Source organism: Neovison vison, chromosome 4 (assembly GCF_020171115.1).
Source record: "Neovison vison isolate M4711 chromosome 4, ASM_NN_V1, whole genome shotgun sequence".
NCBI lineage: Eukaryota > Metazoa > Chordata > Mammalia > Carnivora > Mustelidae > Neogale > Neogale vison.
Window position 1 is genome coordinate 47131522 of NC_058094.1, and position 19725 is coordinate 47151246.

The window sequence follows — 19725 nt, forward strand, 5'->3', positions numbered from 1 at the left end:
TTCTCCCACAATCTCCATAGATTATATGTAAATTTAATTAATTAATTTAATGAGTATTTCATTTCAAGAAATCCTAATTACTTCTCTTACTTTTAAATATCTCTTGGCAAAGAGATTTTATAAATATCTTTAGTAATTTTGTTTAGCATTTGCTTAGCTTTTGGGTCTGAATTTCCTTGCAATTCTTAACTCTAACCTACAGGTATTCTTCTATAGCTTTTGCTCTGTTAATACACATAAACAAATGAAATTTTTTACCTGTGAAGTAAACGAATGATTGACGATATAGGATCCCCAGAAGAAGGTTTCTTGGCCCATAATAATTGTAACTCTTGGACATTTTTTAAAGAATAAAACCTGTTTGTAGAAATAAATCTTTTTTTTTTAACATATTGAGTTAACTAGTGATTACTTTCTATTCGTTATTTCTCTTCACAGTTGAAACGTTGACTATATTAGGAATTAATGTGAAGACTGTGTTGCAAAATACCTGGGTTTGAGCCTAAGTTCTACTTACCAATGTAATTGAGCTTGAAATCAATAGATATAATACAGAGATAATTATACCTATCTCTCAAAAGTGACATACGTATTAAATCATGTAAAAGTGCCCAGGGTTTTACCTGATATATAATACATTTAATATTTATTTTTTTAATTTAATCTTCTTCTCTCTTGAACCTTTAGGAGTAGAGCAGAGGCAGTCATATCAAAATCAGTTTCCCTTCTCAGCTAGATTTATTCCTATTCTGATGAAAAAAAAAAAAAAGATACCAATTCAGTTGCCTACCTCTTCCTTGCAGGCACCTCAGAGTCTGATTGTTAGTCTGCATGCTATCTGACTTGGACAAGCATACACATACTCCAAGTAGTCCCAATGCTTTGTAGAATACACCACAGGAATCACATCCTGCTGTCCTGTCTCTGTGAGTTCCCTGATAGGACTGAGAAAGTATATCCACACTTGCACTTTCTTCAGGGAAATTCTCAGTTGGGGGCTCCCCAAGTGCTCAAATTTGTTTCATAATACACAGGTCTATTACCCTCAGACATCTGGACACTGCGGGATGGCTATGAACAACAGTTTAATGTGCAATGCAGCAAAAGTATTTTGACAGAGCTCTTTTCTTTTCGAGTGAAACTCCTCATGGAGAAGAAAAGAGAAACTTAGAGCAAATAATTCTACTAGTAACTGTTTCTATTAGTTCAACCAGCCTAGAATACATATGGAAATAAACGTGTTTTAAAGGTGCATTTGATATTTTATTGCTCCTTATTTGGATGTTTTAAAATAAAGTTATCTTCGAATGTGTTTATTTCACTTTACTACATTGTGATGTGCTTTTTGAGGGCAGCTTTGAATCTTACTCAACATTGTGTCTTTGGAGTCTATGGAGTCCTGGGGTGAGTAAAAAAATCACTGAAAAATTAGTGATTCTATGCACTGAAGCATAGAATCCACAAGAATTAATATAAAATAATTCCCGATATCAATGTCCTTTTTTCCTTGCCCAATTTTATTTTTAATAATCTATAATCTTGAACCACCTTTACTTTTATTTCAATTCATCCAAGCTGAAGTTTGTAAAAGCTCATCATCTCCATAACTTATCTTTTCTTACTAATTGAAATCATAAAATGATAGTACTTTGTTATTGATTTCACATCATCTTTCTAGAGATAACTTCCATTTAACTCCACATTTATTTTTTTAATATTACAATATGTGATATTTTTCTGAGGTTGACAAAGACAAATTAGTTCTACTCATGCTAAGAGTGGATACCAGCTGATAAGTGCTATAGTAGGTAATAATGTAAAGGAAGCATAAAAATTGCTTTCAAGTAGCATACAATCTTGTAGAATTTGTGAGAAATATATATGAACACATAAATATTTGGGGCATTGGGATTTGGACTGGTAAAAATTTATAAAAGTCACAGGCCATAGTCTAAGGAGAGGAAAGGGGCATTTACAGAGGTTTATAATTGAGATACAATAGAAAAGTTCTATAAATTGTGATGAGCATAGTCTGCTTAGAAAATAAAATTTACATGTTTTAGTAGCTTGAGAATTTGGCATGCGAAGGGATTCTGAAATATCAAAATCTGTTAAGTTATACTTAACTCTTTCACTTTGATATCCCAACCAAGAGGTAAAAATCAAACTTCCTTAAAGCTAAGAACAAGATTCTTAAGAAGAAATCCTGCTGAATTTATTTCATGTCTCCTCTTCCTCTTCCCCCTTTGTAGATACGATTTATCAGCTTAATGTTCTGTTAGTAAATGAATAAATTTATCAAAGGGGGTTATGTCATGAATGGGACTTCAAAAATAAAACCATATGCTTGCATTTTTCAAAAAGCATCATTTCAAACTTTGGCTGTAGCTGCTGAAAACATCATTTTTTTTTAAATTTTTTACCCACAGAATGATATTACCAACTAAATATAAGTGATGCTCAGGAACCTGGCATGATTAGTTCCAATTATAGAGAGAGGTAAACCACAGGGAAATATTAACATCAGATTATATTTGAGGAAAGAGTCAATTTTTGAATAGTGAGAATATGTTACTCCATTTTACCTTGCAGAAAATTGGTCTAGGCTTATAATATTTGCATGAGGATTTAGTACTTTAGAACAGGAAGCATGTTGGGAGAGGTGAGCAAATTAGAGTGGACCAATGAGGTCACTGTAGTGTGACTGGGACAATAAAAGTGAATTGTGGCAAGTGCACCGTTTTACATTTTCTCTCACACAGACTGAGTTCTCTAAAGACCTCACTGATTTTTAAAAAAGACAAAACTATGTAAAAATCTAGAGCTACAATGGCAATCACAGCTGTGGCAGAACACTCTTCTATTATGGTGATTCTTGTCGTTAATCCTTCATAGCATGAGCTATGTTGCTTTGTTAGCCTACTAATTTGTAGTTACTCTATGCAGCTGCATCACAGAAAGTACACAAATTAAGCAGTAGGGTCACTTCCCAGCTTCAGCTTAGTGAAAGTGCACATGATCAATTACCTTCTGTAATTTGGAGCAGCCAAAGCTCTAGTTGCATATCATTTTATTCTAGAAAGAAATAAATATTTTGTGCCTCTGGAATAGGCTGGACAAAACAGGTGGGACAGAACAATGTTAGCAGTGAGTGGGAAATAAAAAGAATAAATTGGTCTTTTACATTTTACAATCATACTATTTCATTACAGACATAAAATATAGACCCTGAAATTATTATGCTCATTCATTGTTCAGACTTTTAAAGGACATCTTCTATGAGCCAGACTTTACATGTTAGGATGCAAAAAGAATTAAGACATGATTTCTGACAGAGAAAAGTTTGCAACATAATGAGAGAGAGAAGAAGAGAAAAGGAGGTTACATGTACTCTAGAATATTATAGTGTAAATAAAATGTACTGTAAAGACAAGTCGAAGGCACCTGGGTGGCTCAGTTGGTTAAGTGACTATCGCAGGGTCCTGGGATCAAGTGCCGAATCAGGCTCCCTGCCCAGTGGGGAGTCAGAGTCTTCCTCTGACCCTCTCTCCTCTCACGCTCTGTCTGTCTCTCTCTCTCTCTCATTCTCAAATAAATAAAATCTTTAGAAATTAAAAAAAAAAATAAAGATATGTCTGGATCTAAAAGCTGACTCAGCCACATTCTATCTTAAGGATCTTGAGCAAGTCGCTTAAGCTTTCTGAGACTCAAGTTTTTCATATATAAAATAGGGATAACTTTCATATAGGGCTAATGAGGAGGCTCGTATTTTGAGAAGACAATGAGATTAAAGATCTGGATGGATTTCAAAGAAGGATCTGGAAGTAAATACTTTGACTTGAAAGACACAGGTAAATTAACAGTTTAGAGGTTCTAGGGGGAACACTGTAATAAAAAGAGAAGACTGATAACTCAATTCCCAAATAACACCAACATCTGTAGGGTTCAAAAAAGAAAAGCAGCTGGCATAGAATAACAAGGCAAGGCAAGAGAAATCAATGGAGAATCACTATAGATTGGAGGAATAGAAGATAAGGAAGAATCAATAGCTCTGACATACATATCATATTCAAAACCAAGGTAGGAAGAGATGCTTGATGCCCAGTTTTACAGACATTCTTTAGTATTTCCCTGACCATCTCATTGCTCAGAGATGAACAAAGAGATATAAAATATGGAATATCAGAATGAGCACTGGACTAGGAATCAAAAGAATTACTACTAGCTGTCTCATCTGAAACAATTATTTGAACTTCTCTCATCTGTAACTTCCTTACTTTTAATAGCAGGATGGCAACCATTCCTTTTAACCAGGCTTATCAAGATAAAGGCAGATAAAATGTTACTATACTCCATAAGTAACAAAGCACTGTATATTTCAATATTGATAATGTAATCATTATTAAAATAAAACGTTACACATTCCAAGATATTTTGAAGTATACCTTTAATTCATAACAGAAAACAAATACCATCAGTTATGTTGACTAGGAATATTTTGTTAACTCTTCTCCACCTGGCCCTGGGATAGGCTCTCTACCTATGCATGACCTTTGTACCTTGCCAATACAACCTATTATGAGTAATTAATAAGCTAATTGCTTTGAATAGATGATTCATTAATTATCTCAAAATTTCTAGAAGACAGTTCATTAAATTTGAGTACAAAACACAAATATTTGGACCAAATTAACAAAAAAACTTATTTATTCTTAGAGAAAATTTAGAATCACTTTTTAAGTTCCAGAACATATCATTGGGAATTTTAGAAGAATTAAATCAAAGCATAGAATAGAACTAGGAAGAACTCACATATAAACAATACTTAGTCTTCTCATTCAGCAATATCACCTATCCCATGTTATTTTCATCTTCTATTTCTTAATATAGTTTAAAAGTTTCTTCTCAAAAGTTTCATTACTCTCATGAAAGAAGTCTTGTTTCCAGTAGATTTCCAAATGGGTTACTTCTGGTATATAGAAAGTTATTGATTTTTTTTTTTTTGTATTCATACAGTAAATGTCCTTATGAACTTTTTTTTTTTTTAACTTGAAATGGATTTTCACTTTATTCCCTTGAGTTTTCTATTTAGGTCATCAAAACATCCTTAAAGATGCCTATTTTCTTGTTACCAAACACTTTAATTCTCATAAATATTACTTGTCTTACTGCATTAACTAATACTTTTTGAATAGTAGGAAATAATTATGATGATAATAGTCACTTTGTCATTTTTTACCTTTAAATAATAACAGAATCAAGATATGTTTCTTTCTGAATTGAAACTATTTTTTATATCAAATTAATAACACCATGTATAAGATTTATACAATATTAATATTCTGAAAGTTGAATTAAGTGTGCAAGTATTGATCCAAGTCTTTCAACTTGCAAGATTAATGGAAAAATCAGCATGTTTTTGGTGGCTATTTTAGCTAGGATGACTAAAATAACTAACTAAAATATATAAATTTATAGCTCTCTGCTGTGGCAGTCTGAGTTTAAGCACTAGAGGGCTGATCCTGCAGCTCCTTCTGCAGGCAAAACACACTAACCTCAACCACAAGGCACAAGATGGCCAGCTACTGTGTCCATTTTCCAAACCACAAAAGGGAAGAAGAGACAGGAAGAACACACCCCTTCCCTTTAAGTACTTCACCTGACAGAAAAATTCATCGTTTTATATACCTCCAAATGACAGAACTTAATTCTATGGTCAGCTTGGCTGAAAAATGCCTAGAAAATGTATTATTTAACTAAGCAGCTATTTTTCCCAGGTTAAATTCTATTACAATATGTAAGTAGGGGAGAACATATTCAAGGAAGAAAACTAACAGTCTCTGCCGCAACCTGACAGAATTTTAAGATATTAGCCAATGCTGATTTTCTCTCACACTTTTTTTTTTTTAAGATTTTATTTATTTATTTGACAGAGAGAGATCACAAGTAGGAAGAGAGGCAGGCAAAGAGAGAAGAGGAAGCAGGCTTCCTGCTGAGCAGAGAGCCCAATGAGGGACTTGATCCCAGGACCCTGAGACCATGACCTGAGCCGAAGGCAGTGGCTTAACCCACTGAGACACCCAGGCGCCCCTTCTCTCACACTTTTAAAAATACTTTATTTAAATTCAATTAACTAACATAAAGTGTATTATTAGTTTCAGAGGTAGAGTTCAGTGCTTCATCAGTCTTATATAATACCAGTGCTTGTTACATCACATGCCATCCTTAATATCTACCACCCAGTTACCCCATCCTCCGCCCCTTCCCCACCAGCAACCTTCAGTTTGTTTCCTATGATTAGGAGTCTCTTATAGTTTGTCTCCCTCTCTGATTTAATCTTTATTTTTCCTTCCCCCTTCCCCTTGATCCTGTTTTGTTTCCTAAATTCCACATGTAAATGAGATATGATAATTGTCTCTAACACTTTCTTGTACCATTTGTTCTCCATGAACTTCACCCCCAGTTTCGTCTGTGGTAATCATTGTCTCAGAGAAAAGATGGCACTGTCCAAAGTAGGAGAAAATCGATGAGCATAATTTTTAAATTTTAAAACTTCAATTTTGACTCAGTGAACACTCTTTTCCATAAATATGTGTAGTGCACATAAATATTAATGAAACCAAGTAAGGGGTAGAGGACAAAGGATGGGTGAAAAAAATAGCATTGTATCGTAATGGATAACTCATACGGGTTGGTACAGGAGGGAGCATGAGTTTACAGAACTTTATGTCACCTGGTTCCTCCTTCACTTTTGAGGAGATAGCATTCTCCATAGCTGTTCCAATCAATCTCTGTCCTAACACAGATATGTTTACAAGTTCCAAAAAAATCTAATCATGTCTAATATCAAATGTTCAACTTCACACTGTGAAAAAAAGCCTGCCTGCTTTATTCCAGTTTCCATCTAATTTTGTTTTGGCATCTACAGTTGGGGAATCCAAGTATGTTTGGTTTCTTTCCTTTCCCCTTTGTCTTTGACTCCCCCTGCATTAACTCTACTGTTGCTAGTTTCTGCAAGGCTAGAAGCCAAGGAAAAAGGAGCAAGTAGAAAAGATCATACTAGATTGGTACTATTATACCTGGCTTCAATACTCCCACACTGTAACATGTGCCCAAATGCTGATTTTTACCTCTTAGGATCTTATTTTGTGTTAACACACAAGCACCCTCTTCTCCCCTGGATTTCAATGGGATCTTCTCCACAAAGGCTCTTTTCATTGGTGGTTTTCTTTCAACATCATCTAAATCCAGGTTTCTTCCTAGGGGTCTAGTTCTGGAGCATGAGAAACAAAATCTGCCTCCAATGGGTGGAAGTGAATCCTATACACCAGTGCCTCTCTCTTCACTCTGAGCAGTCTCTGATCTTTAGGTGTATGGGGTACTTTCTTGGTATCACTACTCTTCAAATCCAGTGGATGCACAATCAGCTCTCCATTTGTGTTCTCTTAAGCAATTTTCAGATTGCTTAGGATAGAAGGAACACTCAGAGGGAGGAGAGAGGAAATGCTCCTAGCATTAAGCTTGGTTTTTTCCATTGGAACCAGTCTCCCTTCATATAGCTTTGGCATGAACTGTGAGAGGATTGCAAAATCAGTGCAATTTGTTTACCTGTCCTGCTTAGCTGATATACATTTATACTCCTTCTTGGCTTTTGGGATCACTACAGTATCTCTGAAGCCACAGAGAACATTCCATTTAACATTCTGTCACAGCGATAGGAATTTGATTAAATTAAGGCCTTGAGTACCAGACGAGGACTGTGTGCCTTGAACAATAATAAAGTTTGAGAATTTAAAATATGGCAGAGTCATGAGAAATCTTGAGAAGATATTTCTATTAGCAGAAAATAGGAAAAACTAGCAAATGGGAGTTCAATGAGATGAAAAACTATGGATTTAGAGGCTATATCTATAAATTACCCTCTTACATCTTTCACTTTATACTTTACTTGCGTGAAGAAGAAAAATGAAATAAGGAACCAGCCAATAAGATTACAGGGTTATCTTTACTGTCTTAAAATCATGCTTAGCAAAAATGGTGAAAAGCTAGCACTGGTACTTATACTGGAAAATAATTATTAAGGGATTTAGTAAAGTGTATTCTACTCCAGAGACTCCATTAGGATGGAGAGGAAAAGTAAAAATAACTACTTGAAAGGGAAAAAAAAAAAGTAAAAATAACTACTTTAAAATATGAAGACTCATTTACTGGAGAGAGAAAACACAACCATAACAAAACTTCACAAGTTGCCTGCAAAATGCGTGATAATGGCAGAGACTAACACTCTGTTCAGGCTAAGAAAAACTGGAACAATTGCCCAACGCATGTTAATATGCTGCTCTTTTTGCCGTAGCTAATTTCTTATTTATGACAAAATCTGTATTGCCTTGGGCAGTTACTTAAAATCTCATTATGGTGAATACTTGCAAGTTTTAGAAACAAAATAGAAGCATTAACAATAAATATTGATTGCAGCCCTAAGTGAATGTGTATGAACTTCATTGCTTTATAAAAAAAGGAAAAGAGAGAGAGAGAGATCGTACACTTTAATAGGTCCAATAGAAATTACATAGGTGTTAAAGTTTTCTTTTGCCTTTTGATTGGAGTGTTATTACATTTTTGTTTATATTGTTCATTTAGTTCTAACTCAAAATAATATGTATCTAAGGGTCAGTTATTTTTTATTCATTCTTTGTTTGGAATTATATTTGCTAATATTGAATATCCATTCCTTTAAATGGACTATTATTTAAAACATTAAAACTTTTTTTTCCTGCATAAGTTGTATCTTGAGAAAGATTAGTCACACATTCAAAACAAAACATGTCCAAATGATAGCATTAGAAAATATAATATTATACCTTTTCATTAAATCCCTTAGAAACTATGATACACATTTAAAAATAAATTTTGTAATTTACTTTTTCATAATTTATTAACATTCAGTACTATTAAGAAAAATGCTTTTTAAAATTAATCACTTGATTTTAAAGAGCATGCTGAGTTCATCATATCCATTTTCAGTATATTACATATTATAGACACATAATACCTCTCTTGTTTTGTCTTATTTTATTCCTTGTCTCCTTGTATTTCTTGTCTCTCTTCCCTGAACTCACTCCCATGCTAATTCTCCATAAGTACTTACACTAACATATTTAATATACATCCTTATACCAGAACTATCCTGAAACCAAAACTAGACAAAGGCACTACAAAAAGAGAAAACTACAGGCCAATATTCTTCACATACATGGATGCAAAAATCCTCAACAAAATATTAGCAAAACACATTTAACAATTTTTTAAAAGAATCATTTAACGTGATCAAGTAGGATTTATTCCAGGGATACAAGGATATATCAATATTTGCCAATCAATTGACATACCATATCAACAAAACAAAGGATAAAAACCCTATGACTGGGGACATCCAGGGAAGATGGCAGAGTAGTAGCACCCTAAGCTCACCTCCACCTATAGCTACAACTAAATAACACCTCTATCAATGTAAATAACCAAGAAAATTACCCAAAAACTGGCAGAATAAACTCCACAACTAAATGTAGAGAAGAGGCCACACAGAAGAGGATAGAAACAGGGTCAGAGACCAGAATTGTGGAACTGTGCACAGAAGGGAATGACATCACTGGCAGTGCAAGGGGGGAGAAGCAGACACCCAAACCAGGAAGGCCACGTGGGGAAGACAGTTCCCCATAACATTTGGCTTTTTACAAAAGCAGGGCTGAATTTCAGGAGTTCTTAAAACCGGCAGGGATTAAAATGTGAAATTTTTACAAATCAGCAGACTCAGCTCTGGGAGACCTAGGAGGGTGAGAGGAAACCGAGTCCCTCCCTTAAAGAGACAACACAACAAACAGCCAGCAGAGACATAGCATAGAAGCACCAGTTTCAAAAGTACCTACCTAATTTACTAACACACTGCACTATCTCTGTGCACTGCACTTCTTCCAATCCACCCCTCAGCTCACCTCAGTCCAGGCACAGAAGGGCTACTCCCATAGAGGACCAGACTGCACAGAGCTTGCTAGCACCAGCATTGTGACCCACCTCTCTCTGCAATGCACTTCTAGGGATCCACCCCTCCAGATAAACCACCTCAGTCCCAGTGCTACAGGGCCCCTCCTGCATGGGACCAGGCATGGAAAGCTTGGTAATGCTACTTCCCAGACTCCCACACTGTGCTTCAGTAGAAGCACCCTCTCCGATACCTTCTTGGCCAGAGCCCATCCAGGGCAGTGCTGCAAGCCTGCCAGTGGGCAAGCAGTCCCTACAGTGGTCAGCATCACTCCAAAGTGACCACTGCCCCAGAGAGAGAAAAAGGTAATCATACCTACCAGTCAGACTATGGCCCCAGCAAAGAGCTGGAGGAATACATGCAGTCAGACTACAGGCCTTGCTCACCAATGAAAGCTTTACATAGAACACCACAGGGAAAGTGTCTGGCAGTTTGCTGCTCCTGCATCTCTGGCAAATACCTGTCTGACTCAACTCCAGCCTAAAGTGGCCTCAGACTGGTCCAGTAACACCGCAGGAACCAAACACTGCCCATAACAGGGAGAGAGAGGCATTGCAGATGACTGAACTGAAGGAAAAATTGGCTCAGCCAGAACAGCAGGGCACATACATGACACGTAAGAGATATCCCTAAAGCACTAGGTTCTAGTGAAGAAGGAAAGATACACAGCAGAGAACTGCAGGACTTCTTCTTTATAAGGCCATTACTTTCAAGAACAGGAGACAAAGTTGTCTTTCCCAACACAAAGAAAAAGACAAAGAGAGTCAGACAAAATGAGGAGTTAGAAAAAAATTCCTCTAAGGACAGAGGAATATGTCCCATATGAAATAACAGGATAAAATCACAGCAAGAGACCTAGACAAAATGAAGGTAAGTAATATGCTTTATTGAAAATTCAAAGTAATGGGGTGCCTGGGTAGCTCAGTTGGTTAAGCCACTGCCTTCAGCTCAGGTCATGATCCCAGGGTCCTGGGATTGAGCCCCGCATCAGGGTCTCTGCTCAGCAGGGAGCCTGCTTCTCCCCTTCTCTCTCTCTCTGCCTGCCTCTCTGCCTACTTGTGATCTCTGTCTGTCAAATAAACAAACAAAATGTTTAAAAAAATATATTTAAAAAAAAAAAAAAGAAAATTCAAAGTAATGATTATGATACCCACCAGATTTGAGAAAGAATGGAGGACATCAGTGAGACTCATAACAATAAGATTAAAAAGAACCAATCAGAGATGAAGAACACAGTAAGCGAAATTAAAAGCACACTAGATGGAATAAATAGTAGACAAAGTAGAATAACAAATGAGCAACCTGGAGGACAGAGTAATGAAAAGTAATCAATCTGATCAGGTGGGAGAAAAAATTATGCAAAAAGAGAATATAACTAGAGAACTCAGTGATACCATCAATCATAGAGATCCCAGAAAAAGAAAAGGGGCAGAAAATTTATTTGAAAAAATAATAGCTGAAATCTTCCCTAGTCTGAATAAGAAAACAAAAAATCAGATCCAAGAGGCACAGAGATAACCAAACAAAATCAACATAAGAAGGTCCACACCAAGACACATAGTAATTAAGATGACAAAAAGTAGTGATAAAGAGAGAATTTTAAAAGCAGCAAGAGAAAAGAAATGAGTTACGTACAAGGGAAACTCCATAAGGCTATCAACTGATTTTTTAAGCAGAAACTTTGCCATCCAGAAAAGAAAGTGGCATTGTCTTTTCAAAGTGCTGAAGGGAAAAAAGCCACAGCCAAGAATACCCTTTTCAACAAGGATATCATTCAGAATAGAAGGAGAGATGAAGAGTTTCCCAAACAAATAAAAGTTAAAGGAATTCATGACCACTAAACCAGCTATACAAGAAAGGTTAAAGTGACTCTGAGTGGACTCATAAGCCAGAGTAAAGAAAGTAGGAAACACAAAAACAGTAAAAATGCATTGATCTATTAAAAAAAAAAATCAGTCAAAGAACACACAAAATTAAGGATGTAAAGTATGACACCTTATACTATACTTACAATGTGGGTGAGGGAAGAAGAGTAAAGAATGGATTCAAACTTAAGCAACATCAACTTAATATAAACTGCTATATACAGAAGATGTTATATACAAACTGAATGAAAATCACAAATTAAATCCCGTAACAGATATGGAAAAAGAAGAGAGAGGGAAAAAAAAATCCAAGTATATCACTAAAGATGTGAGAGAAGAGAGCAAGAGAAGGAATGGAGGAAAAACTACAAAACAACCATAATACAAGTAACACAATGCAATACATACCCTATCAATAATTACTTTGAATGTAAATGGACTAAATGTATCAATGAAAAGACACAGGGTGATGGAATGAATAACAAACAAGAAACATCTATATGCTGCCTACAGGAGCCTCAGTTCAGACCTACACACATGCAGATATTAAGTGAAGGGTTGGAGAAGCACTTATCATGCAAATAGATGGGAAAAGAAAGCCAGGGTAGCAATACTTACCTCACACAAAATACTTTAAAACAAAGAAAAGAGACAAAAGCACTATATCATAATAAAGGAGACAATCCAACAAGAAGATATAACAATTATAAATACCTATGCACCAAATATTTGATCATTCAAATATTTGAAACAATTAATAATAAGTGTGAAGGAAGTAATCAATAGTAAGACAATAATAGTAGGGGACTTTAACACCCCACTTACACAGATGGACAGATCATATGAATAGAAATTTAACAAGAAAACTGTGGCTTTAAATGGCATATTGGACCAGATGAGTTTAACAGTATATTCAGAACATTCCATCCTAAAACAGTAGAATATAGATTATTTTAAAATGTTCATGGAACATTCTCTAGAATCATATGTTAGGCCACAAAACAAGGTTCAATACATTCAAAGAGATCAAATTCATTCCATGCATCTTTGCTGCCCACAACACTATGAAACTAGAAATCACCATAAAAAAAAAAAATCTGAAAGAGCACAAATAGATGGAAGATAAATAACATGCTACTAAACAATCAATGGGTCAACCAAAAAATCAAGGAGGAAATTAACAAATGTAAAACAAGTGAAAATGAAAACACATAAGCATATGGTCCAAAATCTTTGGGATGCAGCAAAAGCAGTTCTAAGAGGGAAGTTTATAGCAATACAGGCCTGCCTCATAAAGAAAGAAAATCTGAAACCACCTAAGCTTACACCTAAAGGAAAATAGAAAGAGAAGAAAACCCCAAATCAGTAGAAGGAAAGAAATAATAAAGATTAGAGCAGAAATAAATGAAATAAAAACTAAAAAACAAAAACAAAAGAAAAATATAAAATAGCAACAACGCACATGCATGCACGTGCATGCGCGCGCGCGCACACACACACACACAGCTCTCAATAGAACAGATCAATGAGTCCTGGAGCTGGTACTTTGAAAAGATCAACAAAATCAATAAACCTTTACCCAGACTCATCAAAAAAAGAGATGATCTAAACAAAATCAGAAATGAAAGAAAAGAAATAACAAATGCCACCATAAAAATACAAAGGATTATAAAAGATTATGAAAATTATATGCCAACAAATTGGACAAAATAGAAGAAATTGATAGATTCCTAAAATACATAACCTCTGAAAACTGAATCAGGAAGAAACATTAAATTTGAACAGACTGATCATCAGCAATAAAAGTGAACCAGTAATTTAAAAAAGAGTTACAATACACAAAAGTCCAAGATCAGATAATTTCACAGGAAAATTCTACCAAGCAATTAAAGAAGCACTAATACTTGTTCTTCTCAAACTATTCCAAAAAATACAAGAAGGAAAATCACTAAATTCATTTTACCCCAATACCTAAAACTTATAAAAATCACTATAAAAAAAAGAGAACTACAGGTCAATATCTCTAATAAATACAGATGCAAACCAAATGCAACAACACATTAAAAAATATCATTCTACACAATCATGTGGGATTCATTACCAGGATGCAAGAGTGATTCAATATTCACAAATCAATCAATATGATAAATCACACCAATAAGAGAAAAGATAAAAATATATAGTCATTTCAATAGATCAGAAAATGCACTTGGGAAAGTCCAATATCATGATAAAAAATTCAGCATCATGATAAAAATCTTCAACAAAGTAGGTTTAGAAAGAACATACCTCAATGTAATCAAGGCCATATATGCACAACACATAGCTAATATTATACTCAAAAGTAAAATATTGAGAGCATTCCTCCTGAGGTCAGGAACAACACAAGGATGTCTACTCTCACTGCTTTTATTCAGCTTATTACTGGAAGTACTAACCATAGCAATCACACAACCAAAAGAAATACAAGACATCCAAGTTAGTAGGAAAGAAGTAAAACTTTGACTATTTGGAGATAGCATACTGTATACAGAAAACCTTAAAGACTACCAAAAAACTACTAAAACTGATAAATGAAAAAAAAAGTGATAAATGAATTTAGGAAGTTTGCAGGATACAAAATCAATGTACAGAAATTCATTGCATTTCTATGTACTAATAAAGAAGCAACAGAGAAATTAAGAAAACAATCCCATTTGTAATTGCACCAAAAATAGTAAAATACCCAGGATTAAACTAATAAGAGGTGAAAGAGCTGTATTCTGAAAACTATAAAGCACTTATGAAAGAAATTGAAGATGACACAGACAAATGGAAAGATATTCCATGCTCATCATTTGGGAGAAAAAATGTTGGTAAAATGTCCATACTATCCAAAGCAATCTATAGATTTAATGTAATCCCTTTCAAAATGCCAAGAGCATTCTTCACAAAACTAGAATAAATAATACTAAAATTTATATGAAACCACAAAAGAACCCATGGAGCCAAAGCAATTTTGAAGTCAGAAAACAAAACTGAAGGTATCACAATTCTGGATTTCAAGTTATACCACAAAGCTGTAGTAATCAAAATGGTATGGTACTGGCACAAAAATAGACACATAGATTAATGGAATAGAATAGAGAGCCCAGATATAAATATAAACTCATACTTATATGATCAATTAATCTATGACAAAGGAGGCAAGAATATGCAATGGGGAAAAAGACAGTCCCTTCAAATAGTACTAGAAACACCAGACAGCTACATGCAAAACAATAAAACTTGACCACTTTCTTGAACCATACACAAAAATAAACTCAAAATGGATTAAAGACCTAAATATGAGACCTGAAACCATAAAAACTTTAGAAGGAAATATAGTCATTAATTCCTTTGATACTGGCCATGGAAACATTTTTCTAGATATACCTCCTCAGGCAAGTAAATAAAAGCAAAATTAATTTATTTTGGGACTACCAAAATAAAAAGCTTTTCACAAACCATCAACAAAATGAAAAAGCAATCTAGTGAATGGAGAAAGATATTTGCAAATGATATATCTAAGAAGAGGTTAATATCCAAAATATTATATATTAAGAACTTATACAACTCAAGACCAAAAAAAAAAAAAAAAGTGATTTTATAAATGGGCAGAAGACCAGAATAGACATTTTCCCAAAGTTATACAGATGGTCAACAGCAATGTGAAAAGATGCTCGATATCATTAATAATCAGGAAAATGCAAATCAAAACCACAATGAGATATTACCTCACACTTGTCAGAATGGCTAGTATCAAAAAGATAAGAAGTAACAGGTGTTAGCAAAGATGTAGGGAAAAGGAACCTTCATGAACTTTTGGTGGGAATGGAAACTGATGTAGCCTCTGTGGAAACATGATGGAGATTCCTCAAAAAAAAAAAAAAATAGAATTACCATATAATCCACAAATTCTTTGGATAGTATTTAACCAAAGAACATGAAAACACTAACTCAAAAAAGATAAATGCATCTCTATGCTTATTGCAGCATTATTTATAAATACACACACACACACACACACACACTAGAATATAGTGCTCAGCCGTTAAAAAACAAAAAGCAAAAAAACAAGAAAAAAACTATGATATCTTGCCATTTGCAACAAATAGTTGGACCTAAAGTGTGTTATGCTAAATGAAATAAGTCAAACTGAGACAAATACTATATAATTTCATTTATATATGGAATGTGAAAAAACAAGCAAACAAAAAAAGCAGAAGAGACCCATAAATACAGAGAACTGATGACTGCCAAAGGGGTAGTTAAGTGGGGGGTGGGCAAGATAGGTGAAGGTGAGTGGGAGATACAGGCTTCCAATTATGGAAAGAATAAATTATGGGAATAAAACACACAATTTAGGGAATACAGCCACTAGTGTTAGAACGTTATAAGGTGACTGATGATGTCTACCCTTGTGGTGAGCACAGCATATTGTATAAACTTGTCAAATCACGACATTGTACACCTGAAACGACTGTAATACTTTGTGTCAATTATATATCAATGAAATACAAATATGTTAAATATATAAATTAACTACATGTTGATAGCCACTTTGTGCATTTGCTTTAAGTATACGAAATTTTATTAGAGAGATTTTGATAACTAATTAAGAATCAAGGAAAATCATCATTTTTAAAGATTTTATTTCTTTATTTGACAGAGAGAGAAATCACAAGTAGGCAGAGAGGCAGGAAGAGAGGGGGGAAGCAGGCTCCCTGCTGAGTAGAGAGCCCAGTGTGGGGCTTGATCCTAGGACCCTGAGATCACCACCTGAGCTGAGGCAGAGGCTTAACCCACTGAGCCACCTAGGCACCCTGAGAATCATCATTTGTTTGCAAATGAACCTCTTCTGTTTTTTCTTCAACTTACTTATAGAAAGAATCTGAAATATGCCTCATAATACTTGCTTGTATTCCAATTGTCCATTTTAGGTTTTATTATAATTTTAAACCAATAGGATATGATTCAAATGCTTCAAAGCACATAGGAATGTTCAATAATTACTGTTTAACATTTGCTTCTTGCAGTGCTTTTCATAACTACCATTGAAGCCTAAAGAAAATCTTAGTTTTTAAATTCGTATATCTTAGTGACCAAATAGTAGTTTTCTGGTTGTAAGTCCAGATCAAACTCTTACTACTTAGAGCTTCTCATTTTGTATTTGTGAACAAAAATTGTTCTTGGATTTTTCCAATTCTCATTCTATACACTTTCTTTGAATGAATTCATCCACACGCATAGCATCAGCAATCTCCCATGTACCATCTCTCAGTTGCCTAAATTCCACAGCATCATATATCCAACAGAGGTGCTATATTCTTCAAAAATATTTAATATCTTCTGCTCACACTCTAGCTCTTTAACATAAACATATACATATTCATGTACATACAGACATACTCCTTCCTTTCCTCTCTTTTCCCAACACAATCTCATGTCATTTTGGTTGCAGAGCACATTATAACCCATCATTTACTTCAGGCAAAGTATTATGAAAATAAATATATAAGAGTTTTTCCCTCAGATACTAAACACGTATGAAAAATATTACATACATATCAGATCTAGCTTAATAGGTGGCTTTTTGGCAGCTGGGGGATGGAGATAGGAAGTGATATAAAGGCATATGGAGAGACAAGGAGGAATATAAGAAAATTCCAGCTTTTCAAGTCTTTGTGTGAGTCTATTAAACCTGAAGAGAAAGAATTTAACTTCAAGTTTACCAATAAAGCATTATATAAAATCTGTGCTATTTTGAAAGACTGTATCATTTCAAAAACAAATTTTTATCATAAGCCTTATTTAGTAACTCAATTTTTAAACTTAATTCTCTTAACCTATGTTATTCAAATTTTGAAAGAAGAAAAATAAGGAAGAAAAGAAAGGTCCCAAATTACAATGCTTTATTTCTTGATACTTTTCTCAATGTTTCTAGCATGATAGTGATTAATGATCCCTGACTCTAGCTGTCTCTTATCAAGTTCCTTCAGATCCTGATTTAGAAAGTGAAGTTTAACCTTTCTACTGTTGATCAAGGGTATGGGGAACCTTCTGGATAATGACAGACTACAAATGAGGAGTCCTCTAACTGGAAAGATAAAGTCTGGGCAGTAAGATAAAGACTTTTAAAATCATGAAGTTTATGGATAGGTAGAATTAACTTATTCTCAAAATTTAATCTGCTAAAATCAGGGGCACTGCTAGAGAATTACTTAAAAATAATGTAGAACCGCTAAATTGAAAATCATCTATTTTTATAGAATAAATGATAGTTCATGCATGTAAATAAATTTATTACTTTAGATATATTCATAGATGATTAATCTATATTTGACTGTGAAGATAAAATAAGAATGTTTAGAAATAATGTCTAAATGTAGAGATAAATTAGGGGGATTTTTACTTTACCTATATACATAAAACATCTAGCTTTTAGAAAATTTTCTTGATCCTAGGGAGCATATATTTTATAAAACATATCTTCACAAATGTGCATGTAATCCTCTTGCAGGGGCCATGCTAAAATTCTCTGTATCATTCCAATTTTAGCATACGTGTTGCCAAAGTGTGCACTATAAAAGTTATCCTCTATTAAAAACGTTTCTTTGTGTTCTGGATGTTAGACATGAGGCCTAGAGGTCTGAATGCTCTCAACTTTCCCTGCTGAGCTTTGCACATCCTCTTTAGAAATCTGCATGCTCTGAAGGATGCTCTCCTCACCCTCACCTGGAAGACTCACCAGCACTTGTTCTGTGACCATCTTATAAGGCTCTTATCAAAAAATTAAAAAGCTTCTCAAAAAAGAAGAAGAAGAAGAAGAAGAAGAAGAAGAAGAAGAAGAAGAAGACAAAACTGTTTTTATTTATCAGTCAAGTGAACACATGCCAGAAAAAGAAGTACACTCAATAGTTCACTGAGGGGGTGAAATGTATACTTTTAAGTTTTAGAATGGTGGAGAGTCAATTGTGGCTATGCTTACGAAGGAGTAAAAAGTAATACTCTGAATGGAAAAGAATGTTCAAGGGTGGACACACAGTAGTTTCAACATTTGTTATTGGTCATGAAAAGTTTTCAGACAGATCCACAAAGAGTCTGGCAAAGTTTGAAATGACTATTTGTCTGGTCCTTTAATAGTTTTCTCTAGTAGAACCAGTTATGGCAAACACAATACCCCATTTTAATATCTCCTCAGCAAGTTTACTCTAAGTGAAAAACTTCTATGATACACATTTATTCTTCTTATACTAATTTCCAGCATAAACCCCAAACTCTCACCTTACTCCTAATCACTTGGCTTTTGATTTCGTAATTTGATCTCATTCTCAGCTCCCAAACCCCTCAGGAAATCATTGTCACTCCTTATCAAAATTCCCTATTCCCTCAATTTTTTTCTTGTTCACCAATTTAGAAATGTTTCCTTCCCTTCCTGCTCCAACTGAAACCTGACTTTTCCATGATGATTCTCAATTGCTAAGATCCCTTAGGAGGTAACTGTTTTTCTTTCATTCAACCTCAGACTATTGGACTGCTAGGTTACCCTCGGCTCTTACTGTCTCTTTGAGCCCATTTTCCTGGTCCTAAGAGCCCCAGTTTTGAATCTCATGTCAACTGATTATGTAGTAGATTGAGTACTCTACCCCACAGTGGCTTACGTTTGCTAGGTTCTTTGCTTTTGCCAATAGGACAATGGCAAACATGATTTAAGTAGAGACTTAACAGTTTTCTTACACATGGGGCTCACTTTTTCTTTCTGCTTATGGGAACTCTGCACCCACTAGTACATGCGCAGGA

General features: G+C 34.6%; 1 non-coding gene across 1 annotated transcript; it reads right to left on the bottom strand.

Moving 5' to 3' along the window:
• Positions 1–18403: 18403 nt before the first annotated feature.
• Positions 18404–18507, bottom strand: LOC122905743. Its single transcript, XR_006384430.1, has one exon. It is a non-coding gene; the product is annotated as a U6 spliceosomal RNA (small nuclear RNA).
• Between the last annotated feature and the right edge of the window lie 1218 nt (positions 18508–19725).